This window comes from Lissotriton vulgaris, chromosome 12, assembly GCF_964263255.1.
Source record: "Lissotriton vulgaris chromosome 12, aLisVul1.2, whole genome shotgun sequence".
NCBI classification, from domain to species: Eukaryota; Metazoa; Chordata; class Amphibia; order Caudata; family Salamandridae; genus Lissotriton; species Lissotriton vulgaris.
The window spans coordinates 625,503,309-625,515,557 of record NC_141700.1 but is presented as its reverse complement, the minus strand read 5'-3'; the positions used below and the strand labels follow the sequence as shown (position 1 = coordinate 625,515,557).

At 52.4% G+C, this 12,249-nt stretch overlaps 1 protein-coding gene across 1 annotated transcript in view; it reads left to right on the top strand.

Annotated features, from left to right (window-relative positions):
* TANGO6 (transport and golgi organization 6 homolog) overlaps window positions 1–12,249 on the top strand; it is a 579,124-nt gene that overhangs the window by 41,020 nt on the left and 525,855 nt on the right. The gene's annotated exons all lie outside the window — the stretch shown is intronic.

The following is a 12,249-nucleotide window of genomic DNA, read 5'->3' as shown; positions in this document are numbered from 1 at the left end:
GCACTTGACAGTTGACTCGGCTCTTATGTTGGATAATGCGCTGTTTCACCATTTGTGTGGTCTGGCCAATGTAAAGTAGGTCGCAGGGACAGCGGATTGCATAAACCACATTAGTGGTTTTGCAGTTAGTATGACATGTAAGTTCGTATCTTTTCTCATTGTACAGAAACTCTTTGGTGTTAGTAGTGAGTTCGCAAACACTGCAGCTTTGGCACTTGAAATGTCCAAGGATTGGGGGTAAGCCCCAGGAGGAGGTGATAGTGTTCTGGTTTCTGGTTGTTTCCGGCCAGGTAATCGCACGTACCAGATGATTCGCAATATTGTTACTGCGTTGGTATGAGAACAAGGGTGGGTCTCGAAATTGTTCTTCGGATCTTAACACCGTCCAGTTTTTCTTAATGATGGAACTCACTTTGTTGCTGTCTGGTCCAAATGTCGACACAAAGGGAATCCTTGTCATAGGTTCTCTGGTTTTGGGTATTAGTAAGTTTTCACGATGGAAGTAAAGTTTTCACGATGGAAGTACCAGGCACGTTTTTTAGCTCTGGTAACCAATCTACGAGGGTAGCCTCTATGTACAAGTTTGTTCATCAGGATGTCTGCTTCGCGGAAGTAGTCTTTCTTCCATTTACAGTTGCGCCTGATACGTAAAAATTGACCAAAGGGCAATCCGTCTTTGAGTCCTCTTGGGTGATGGCTTGAGTAGTGGAGCAGGGTGTTCCGTTCTGTAGGTTTTCGATAGAGGCTGGTCCCCAATTTTCCGTCCTCGGCATGTATAATCACATCTAGGAATGGTAGGTCGTTAACTTTGGATTCACTGGTGAAGTTTAGATGTTCTTGACTGTTATTGAGCCACTCAATGAAAGGTGTTAAATCATCGGAAGAACCGTGCCAGAGGAGAAGGATGTCGTCAATGTAGCGACGCCAAAGCCCCACATGTTGGAGGTGGGGATTAATTGGGTTAAGGAATAAAGATTTCTCCAGATTATGTACATAGAGAATCGCAAAGTTGGGTGCAAAGCAAGCGCCCATTGAGACTCCTTTGACTTGTAAATAGTAAGTCTCGCGATACAAAAAGTAGTTGTTTTGTAGGGCAATTCGAAGTAAGTCCATGATAAATTCTGTTGGAATTCTCGCGGGTAATGGTCTGGTTAGTAGTAGGTCCTGAATGACTTGGAGGCCTTCTCTGTGAGGGATGTTTGTATACAGTGATTCTATGTCCAGACTGACCATGAGTTGAGCGGTAGTATCAAAATCTTTGTTCTCTATAGAGAAGGCCTCCAAGTCATTCAGGACCTACTACTAACCAGACCATTACCCGCGAGAATTCCAACAGAATTTATCATGGACTTACTTCATGGACTTAATCCATCATTAAGAAAAACTGGACGGTGTTAAGATCCGAAGAACAATTTCGAGACCCACCCTTGTTCTCATACCAACGCAGTAACAATATTGCGAATCATCTGGTACGTGCGATTACCTGGCCGGAAACAACCAGAAACCAGAACACTATCACCTCCTCCTGGGGCTTACCCCCAATCCTTGGACATTTCAAGTGCCAAAGCTGCAGTGTTTGCGAACTCACTACTAACACCAAAGAGTTTCTGTACAACGAGAAAAGATACGAACTTACATGTCATACTAACTGCAAAACCACTAATGCGGTTTATGCAATCCGCTGTCCCTGCGACCTACTTTACATTGGCCAGACCACACAAATGGTGAAACAGCGCATTATCCAACATAAGAGCCGAGTCAACTGTCAAGTGCTGTCAGCCCCCCTTGTTTCACACTTCATTGAAAAAGGCCACCGGGACACTGATATCAGGTGGCAAGTAATTGAACATCTCACACTTCCAACCAGAGGTGGCAATATAAACGCACTCCTAAATCGAGCTGAATGCAAATGGATCTCACTCACAGACTCCGTAAATAGGGGCCTGAACACCCTTGATGAATGGAGCAGCACAGTCATCACCTGAACCCCTTTGCAAATTCATGTATGTCTCCTTCCCCAGTTCCCACTATTACTACGACCCCTGTGAAACTACTAATACCTGTATAAATTTCCCTAACCCCCTACACTAGAACTCTGCCATACTCTGAACGTTCAAGCTCACCGAGTACATGCCTAATGTTTAGACTGTGATTTGGCTCGATAAATGATTTTACTGTTATCCTGCATTTTGAGTTTGGTCATATATTCACTCTGCTGTAAGTTGTAAATATTCATGTAATTGCAACGGTGTGATATATGCAATACTTTCACCACGTTTTGCTGTGCCCACGAACAGTCCTAGCCGATGGGCGGTACTACCACTCCTGTTTCCCACCCCCTCCCGCCCTCCCCTCCCTGCAGCCCCGCCCCCTCCAGATCGGTTACTTCCTGGTTTGGTTCCCGACCGGCAGTCTACCCGCTACTCTGCACGGGACGCCACTGCCTTGATCAAATCGGCAACCGCTGCCTGACTAACCCAGGTAACTAACTACCCCTTGTCCTGTGTAACACGCGCTACAAATGTTACCGCCGCTCCGGACCGTATACCATAGCGCCTAATCGCTCTTCCCATTCCCCCCTTTAGGCACTCCACCCAGACGGAAAGAATGTTTAATCGCCCAGCGTGATCGCTTGATTCTTAACCTACAACGCTCTGCCTCCAGCGATTCAGGTACCTGCTACACCGACCGTAACTCGTCGGCATTAGGCATAAATTGTACCCTTACCTAACTGTTGGTTTAAACCCATAGACCGATCGATGCATCCCCCTTTTCAATTTCAGGCGCTGTAACCGTTACCTGTAACTACACTCATTAAATGTGTACGAGGCCCTGGACCCACTACCCACCACTGGATCCAGTTAGTGTACCTATTTTCCAGGTTGGTCTAACTTAACCCTTGCCTGTCTTCCCCCCTCCCCCCGCCCCACCTCCACTCCAGTCTCACCTTCCTTAAGCACCAACAATGGCATGCCATCCACCACTGGCCACACCAATTGATCCTTCCTTCTCTAACCCCCTTCCCCCCCCCCTTTTTTAACTTCATGTTAACTGTGAAGCGCCAGATCACTCGGCACACTTCCACGTTCCTTTTTAGCCTCCGCTTCTTGCCCGGTCTCCTAATATCAATTATTTTCCCATGCAGCACCTTAATTCAACGCCAACCCTGTCCTGAAGAGGATCCCGAATCATAGAGGATCGAAACGCCGTCGACAACAACAGAGCGATTTCATGGCGCACTACTAATAGGCTTATCACTATCTCAAATTCAACTTGTCTAATTGTATATATTTAATGTGAAAGCCTTTAATTGATTGTTTTTATCACTTTGCGCCGACCACGCTGTTTTTCACTTTCACTTGCGTCGTCACTATCACTGCGTCATCACATTTTCACCAAGTGTTCTTTGGGTTGCTTCATGATGTTTTTTCATGTACAGTGCTGCCTTTAACTGTGCTTCCCGTGTTTAATGCAATTGGTGATTAATAACCCTCTCACAAAATGTACTGAGACTCCCTGGTGTTCCTTTCTTGCAATACGTACTGTATGCATAATTTTGAACTGTCTTTATTATTGATACCTAGTGGGACATTGTTTCTTATTACAATATGTATGCTGACAACACCCAACTCTACATGAGAATAGCTGACATTGAGGACATCCACTCCATTAACGTCACCCTAACTAAAATACAACAATGGCTAACTATTAGCCACCTCAAACTCAATATCCGTATATTGAATTCTTACTGATCGCTCCACCCACTACCACCCCTAACGTCAACGACTGGCTCCCTCTTTTCTTTTCCTTGAATTGCACTCCACATATCATCAACTCCACCAAATCCTTAAGTATAACACAAGACAAAGACCCCTCCATGCATAAAGACTTCAGCGCCAGCACTAGAGGAGCTAACCATCAGCTGCATATCCTTAGGAAACTAAAGCCTTTCCTCCCCGCAGCCGACCTCACAACCGTGACTCATTCACTTGTGCTCTCAAAACTTGACAATGGTAGCACTACCCTTGTGGGCCTCCTGAAAACCTCACTTGCACCTCTTAAGGATACCCTTAATGCTGCAGCTAGGATTATCACAGGTTAAAAAAGGTGATCACATCACCCCTGACCTTCGTGCACTGAATTGGTTTCCCTTCGAGGCCAGGATGCATTTCAAAATCGTGTGCATGACCCACAAAGCGCTGCACCACAATACCCCCTCCTACCTAAACCAGAAACAGACCCTATCGGGAGGAAATAGAGCCTCCAGAAGAATGAGCTCCTTACTTCTCAAGCCGCTAAAATTCAAGAAAAAGAAAACCTACAGCTGTTCCTTCTTTGGAATGGCCCCAATCATTTGGAGCTCGCTACCATTGGAGATCAGATGCAACCCATCCACATCCCTCTTCCGGAAAGAAGTAAAAATGTTTCTATCCAACAAATTCCTCTCTCACTGAGGACTAGGCAACTGGTACCCCTTTCCTCCCATGTAACCTGTTCATCACTACCTCAGGAAAATCTATGCCTCTACTTTCCCTACCCTGTAACTCCCCCGCTCCTCTACCTCAGAACCTAGCGTTCATATATTCAGGTCTTACCCTAATCTTATAGACTTTTGGAACTCAATCTTTTTGCCCACCACGCAAATAACAGTAGTGAAATTGACAGTTGCTGGACTTCGCCTTACTCAGCAGACCAGTGGGCAACATGTTGTTTTTATAATTCTCCACATGGGACAAAAGAATACCTCATCTGCAGCTGGCATTAAAACAGATCATCTATTTATTCATCGACAAATAATGTTCCATCATTTGCAGTATGGCTATACAGGATCTGGACACTGATATGTCATGAAAGGGTTGCTTATGATCTTTTTTTTTTGTTGTAATTTTTTTTAGCAATTTTGTCAAAAACAAATACAAAAAAGTCGGTCACAATCATTACAGTTATATACTGCAGAATACAGCAGAAAGATCCAGAGCATACAGCATCCATTTATCACATTATCGAATATACATAACATGTATAATAATGAGACGGTCAAGCAATAGTATGTATGTATGTATGTATGTGTGTTCTTATATAGCGCTCGATTTTACCCTTGGGCATCTCGGCGCTTGCCTTGGGAACCCGCCCTGGTTTTTCCCTGTGAGATCACCCGTGCTGGGCATCCCCCAGGTGAAAGCCAGGCATCCCGCTTCGGGGGGCCGTTGTGGAGATTAAGCAAGCTTGTTGCTCAGAGCTGCATAGTGTGAACTCGTGCTTAGAGTGGGCACCGAAGCGAGAATTATCGAGTCCGTGGACAATTGGGTTCAGGACCCTGCCGCGTCGGGAATCGAACCCTGGTCCCGGGTCTGACCTCAGCTTCAGGGTATGCCTCCTCTAACCAGTGAGCCACACTTCTCCAAGACATAAAATTGTAGCAACGTTCAGACCAAGGAATCAGAGGACGTCTCAAGCTAATCAGGGTGTTCACGTAAATACTCAATAAGTGGCTCCCAAATATCTGAGGGTTTATAGGCAGCTGGCAGTTCCTCCGCATGCAGCATAAAGTTATCTCTGCAGTATATGGCATCTAATATCCAAGGGTTGCTTATGATCTAACAGAGAAATCACATTTACTTAAAAGACCTTGGGGGCCAATCCTGTCATGCCTCCGTAAAGAGTATAGGAGACTCAATTGTCACAAAAATGTGAGGGCTCTGGCTGATTACAGGGTGTTTAAAACGAGTTTGCTCAACATGATAAGATGGCCAACAATGACAGTGATGTTAGGGTGGGCCTGAGTGATGGTGGAATAAAGGAGGGGGGGGGGGGTCGGGTGAGTTTGGAGTTTGGCCAGTGGGAACCCAGATAGTTACTGGAAGTTCAGGTGGGTATGCCCATCTTACATGTGTGTACTTCACTTACTTAAATTCCAGTAAAGATCATTTAAATAAAAAAAGTCAAGACAGTCTAAAAGTGGTGCAAAATCGGTATGCACCTATTTGGAAGCTAAAAATATCTGCACAATAGCAGAGCCCAACCTCCTCCATGATGGTCTGTATACAGGGCAGAAAGGCACAGTGGAACAAGATGAAAAATCGGGTGTTTATGAATGCAGCAGAGGTTCAAAGGAATCTGGTGTAACTCAGAAATTTAAAAGTTCCACAAGATACTATCGAGTTGGTAGGATTCACCAGCCTAAGGATTATATTTTTTTTAATAGGAATCATGTGGATGACTTCTCATTCTAAGCTCGTGTTTCTTATCCTGTTCTAGGAGGTAACACATTATTGAGCAAATCATAGTCCTGTACAATAGCCCGATGTTAGAGTGTAGATGGCATTGTCTTTGTCAGAGAGAAAATGACTCGATGTGACTAAATGAGATAGAAAGGGTCATGCAAAGCACAGAGAGCCTGTGCCCAGAACAATCTACCAGAACTCCACTGCTCATACTACCACTGAGGAGAACACTGCAGTCTTGCAAAGTTCCTCCTTCAGATAAATGATGCATGTTGTAATTCGCATAGCAATAATAGCAACATGTTTGGAAATGTATGTGTTTAAACATTGATAAAATCCTGTTCAGAAGGGGGCGTGGCTTGGCGGGCGAAGATGGCGGTCGCAGCCTTGTAGAGCTCCCGCCGGCCCGGACTTACTTCGATCATTTATCCTGACCCCCGAGCCCACTGTTGGTGCCCAGTGCCTGTACTCGATCTGGTGAAGTCTCCAGTCTGCATTGGTGTGTAGATCCTGTGATTCCTCCCTTCCTGTGATCGAGGGGAGTCGGCGGCAGAGTGCGGCCTGGTGGCCGGCCGGAGACCGGGGTCCTCGAGTTTCGCGACGCCTGGTGGCGGCTGTGACCTGGCGGGTGCGGGTGGCATCCGCTACGCCGTCCTGGGCTCATCTCTCCGCCCGCGATCGCCTGGAGTTTGAGGCGGAACCAGCGACTCCTACCTGTCGGCTCTTCCCCTGCACGACTGGCGAGTGGTGGCGGCGTGGCTGGGCCCTGCGACAGTCTGGTGGCGAGGCTCCTTGTGCCCGGAGGCGACCGGGGCTGGACTGGTGGTCGGCTGGCCCCCCTGATCCGCCTCCCCTGGCTAAGCCCGCTGGATACGGCGACCCATAGACCGCGGACCTGCTGATTCTTCCTGATATATCCTGGACGGCTGCCTGTGGGGACGAGTGTGGGTGCGGCCTGTCCTGCTGGGGTGACGCCGGGGCCTCGATTTCCGCGACATCCGATCGCAGCGTCCCTCCCTGGGGCCTCCTCTGGGCCGCCCCGTTCCAGTTCTTGCGACAGTGCCCGAGAGTGGTGTTGGCCCTGCCCGGTGCTTGCCATGACCAGGGACAGAGGAGGTGGCCCGCCCAAGCATGGACCCATAGATAAATTCACAGGGCCGAGTGGTGGCGCTGGGGCGACCGGTGGCAGCGGCGGCCCCGGGCCAGACAATGCAGCTATCCTGGCGGCCATAACCCAATCTCGGGACATGCTCGATGCCAAGATAGGAGCGGTCGGGGCGGATGTCACGCTCCTACGCCAGGACCTTCGCAATGCAGTGGAGCGGATTGCTGGGGTCGAAACCCGTATCACGGAGACTGAGGCGGACATTAGTGGCCTAAAGAAGCGCCTTGCGGAGGTGGAAAGCATCCAGAAGACACTGGCGGCCCGCGTGGAGGATGCAGAAGGGCGAGCGCGGCGCAACAACCTCCGCTTCATTGGTTTTCCGGAGCGGTGCGAGAAGGACAGCATGGAGAGGTTCCTGACCGGGTGGCTGGAGAGCTGGCTCCCTGAAGGGGCGTTATCTAAGTGTTTCGTGATCGAGAGGGCCCACAGGGCCCTGACCCAGCGGCCGCCGGAGGGTGAGCGCCCGCGGCCGGTTATAGCCCGCCTGCTGAACTATCATGACCGTGATGTTATCCTGCGGGAGGCGAGGAACAAGGGCTCCCTCGCCTTTGAGAATCATACCATTATGATTTTCCCGGACTACACAAAAATGGTGCAACAACAGCGGCACTCCTTCATGGACGCTAAGGCCAAGCTCCGGGGCCTCAAGCTCCAGTACTCGCTCCTGTATCCGGCTCGCCTGCGGGTCATATACCAGTCTCGTACCCACTTCTTTGACTCGCCAGAGGAGGTGTTTCGCTGGACGGATGAGGCGGTGCGGCTACGTCCCCACGCCCAACCGGGACTGGACCCGGGCAGGTCTCCAGGTTCGTCGCCGGAGCGGACACAACGCCAGCCCAAGAAGGGCCGACATCGGAGGTCTCGCTCCAAGAAAAGATCGGCTTCAGCCTGTGCGTCGCAATCGGGTGGCACCAGGGACTCTGAACACTCCGATGCGGGCAGCTGAACACTGTTGGGCCTCCGCACATTCTGTCTGCTGCATATGGACTTGCCCTGCCCTGGCTGGTGAGACTGTTTTATTTTGTCCTTGATATACCAGCCGGCTCCCATGTGGAGACTTCAGCTATAGACACGGGGACACTGTGTGGCTCGGGGGGTACCGTATACGGGCCTCAGACCCTCACGGATGTGAGTGTTGTTGGGGGGGTGGTGAGTGTGCGTCTTGGTGGGGTTTTGGGGATCCATTGGTATGGCGGGCCCTGAGTCCTCTGTTTTGGGCTCGGGCCTCTCCATGCCGCGACAGGTACTTCACTGTTTTCTGAGGTATTGGGGTGGTGGGGGTGGGGTCTGGGGGGGTGTTTTGGTGTTGCGCTTGTTGTTGGGGGGGTTCTGGGTTGGAAGGGGGGAGTTGTGTTGCGGGCTGGGGGGGTGGGTCCACACATGTCGGGGGCTGTGCTTTTTGTCGTTCTGCGGGTAGCACCTGGGTGGGAGGGTGGGCCAGATCTTGGACTGTATGTCGATAATGGCTAATGCTGCGAGTGTGACTCCTTCGAAGACCCTGCGGGTGGTGACGTGGAATGTGCGGGGTGTCCTGGATAAGATTAAGCGGGGGGCTGTGCTGCGGTGGGGGAAAAGGGAGATGGTGGATGTTCTTTTGCTTCAAGAAACGCACATGCTGGGATCCAAAGCCCTTAGCCTCCAGAGGTTCGGCTACCACCAGGTCTATCATGCTGGCTTTACGAGGGGCTCGCGGGGAGTGGCCATACTGATTCATCGTAGGGTGGCCTATGTCCACGAGAAGCAATGGATTGACCCCCAGGGCAGATTTGTTTTTGTTAAAGGCCTACTGGGTTCCGAGCCGGTGGTTTTTGGAAGTGTCTACGCCCCTCCCCCCCTGCAATGGGCACTGTCTGAACGGCTGTTTGCGTTGTGGGACGAGATCCCTGAGGTCCTGACTGTGGTGGGGGGTGATTGGAATGAAGTCATGGATGTGGGCCTGGACCGCCGGCGGCGTGCGTGTGTGGTGTCTGACCCCCCCCCCGCGGCTGCCCCCACCCGGTTGAGTGCAACGGCGCGCAGTATGGGCTGGGTTGATGTGTGGAGGCATTTCCACCCCGCAGTACAGGCCTTCACGTATGTATCGGCGGTGCATGGGTCATTCTCGAGGCTCGATTACTTGTTTGTACCCGGGGCCTGCCTGAGCCGTGTTAGGGACGCCTCGATACTCCCCAGGGGCCTTTCAGATCATTCCCCTGTCCTGGCCACTCTGACCCTCCCCGTTAAAAGGCACCCTTTTCGCTGGCGTATGTCCGCCTGGCAGTTGCAGCGGCCGGACTATGTGGCGCACCTACGGGAGGCAATCGACCACTTCTGGCGCGAGAACTTGGTGGGGGGAGCCGATGCTGTTGTGGTGTGGGAGGCGCTGAAGCCCACGATCCGGGGCATCGACATAACTTGGTGTGCGGCCGCTCGGCGGAAGCACCGGGAGGCCATTGTGGCTGCCGCGGCCCGCCTGGAGGAGTTGGAGCAACGTGGTCGACTTGGGGGTGAGGAGGGCGTGGTGCGCCAGCTCCTGCAAGCCCAGCAGACTTACTCCTCGGTCCTACATGAGGAGGCCCGGCAGGCGTGGCTCGCCACGCGCAGTAGGGTATATCAGTGGGGCGATAAGTCCTGCACCATGTTGCATAGACTTTGTCAGGCGACCCTCCAGCCCCTGGAGCTACCCGGTCTCACGGCGGGGGATGGCTCAGTCATAACCGACCCGGACCGATTGGCGGCCAGCTTTGCCCGCTACTACGAAGCACAATACGCCCCTCGCGATCCGCTGAGGGAGGGCGGGATTGCCCCGTACTTGGATGCTTTACTCCCACAGGCAGTCCCGGAGGAGACTAGAACGGCCCTGGAGGTCCCACTTACGTCCGAGGAGCTTGGGGAGGCCCTTGGCCAACTGAACACTGGGAAGGCGCCCGGCCCTAGTGGCTACCCTGCCGAATTTTATAAAAAATTCCACGTCCAGCTGGGACCCCACTTTCGCAATGCGCTAGAGGCAGCGCGGTCTAGGGGCGAGCTGCCACCTGACTGGCGTCATGCTGAGATTGTGGTCTTTTTGAAGCCTGGTAGGGCGCCTGACCGCCATGATTCCTACAGGCCTATCTCCCTCCTCAATATCGAGGCCAAGATCTTGGCGAAGGCCCTGGCGAACCGCCTTCTGCCCCTTATAGCCGACCTGGTCCACCCCGACCAGGCCGGGTTCATGCCGCGCAGGGCCACCCGACACAATATCCGGCGGGCGCAGGCAGCGATCGACGCCATGAGTGCTAGGGATGAACAGGCCGCACTTCTCCTTGCGGACATGGACCGGGCCTTTGACTCAGTGAGCTGGGCTTATCTCTTCACCTTATTGGCCCGCCTGAACCTCGGGCCGGTCTTTTTGTCCTATGTCCGCCTCCTGTATACCAATGTTACGGCGTCGGTCCGGGTGGCAGGCGCGGTCTCAGGACGCTTCCCTATCGGCCGCGGTACGCGCCAGGGTTGCCCGTTGTCCCCATACCTATTTGCCCTGGCCATGGAGCCCCTCGCGGCGCGGGTGCGGCTAGATGCCCAGCTGCGTGGCTTTGTCTGGAACGATACTCTTACAGATAGAATCGCACTCTACGCGGACGATGTCCTCCTGTTCCTTACGGATCTGCGGCGCTCTGGCCCTCGAATTCTAGAGATCATGCGGGGGTTTGGCGAAGTCTCCGGGCTTACCCTTAACCTATCTAAGTCGACCCTATGGGTTTTGCATGGCGGAGTGGTTGCCGACGATTGGGCTGCGGATTTGCGGGTGGCGACGGACGGCCTGAAATACTTGGGTGTTTTCCTCTCGACTTCGCGGACTGTGGCCTGGACGCGTAGTGTCCTGCCGGTGTGGGAACGGGTCCAGTCGGATGTTAAAACGTGGTCCAGGATGCCGCTCACGATCTTTGGGAGGTCGGCCATCTTTAAGATGGTGGCGCTGCCGAGACTACTGTACCAACTCCAACATTTCCCGCACCCTATCGGCATGGAGTGGTTTCGCCAGGTGAACTCTGTGCTGGGCCGCTTCCTGTGGGAGGGCGGAGCAGCCAGGGTGGCCCTGAAGACATGTTTTCTATCCACCTACTGTGGTGGCTTGGCCACGTCCGATCTCCTCTCCTACTACCAAGCATCGCATCTACTTGTTCTTAACGATTGGTGGTACGGGGATAGGAGTGATCCGGCATATGCCCTGGAAAGACATCTTATGGGTGACCATACGCTCCACACCGTTCTATACTCGGCGCGTATACGCCGTGGGTTGCCATCGGTGACAAGGGTGGTCTTTGCAGTGTGGCGGCAGTCCTTGCGCCGCATGGGATGGTGGGGCAAGTTGACGGCGGAAACGCCGCTGTGGCACAACGGTCTGCTTCCAGAGCTAGCGACTCTGGCTGGGTTCGAGGGTTGGGAGACTATTGGGATTACTCAACTGGGTCACGTCGTGTCCGGCGCCACCCTCAAGTCCTTTGCAGACCTCCGAGTGGAATTCCAAATGCCTCAGTCCCAGTTCTTCCGTTACTTACAGCTGCGACATGCCCTCGCCCCAAGCATTGCCGGCCTCGACTCCCTTCCGGAGTTTAGCCCAATTGAGGCGAAAGTCTTTATGGGCGACTTGGGAGACAAGAAGGTTTCCAAGATCTACCAGACTCTGGTTATTCACTGCTCGTCTACTCTCAGCTCCCTCCGGGAGGCCTGGGAGGCGGACGTGGGCACCCTGGACGAGGACGACTGGAGAGAGGCCCTGGAGTCCCCACGTGGCACCGCTATCGCGGTTCGGCTCCGTCTCATACAATTCAAGTATCTGCATCGTGCCTATTACACGCGTGAACGTCTGTGGAGGGCTGGTTTGATTGAGTCATCGGA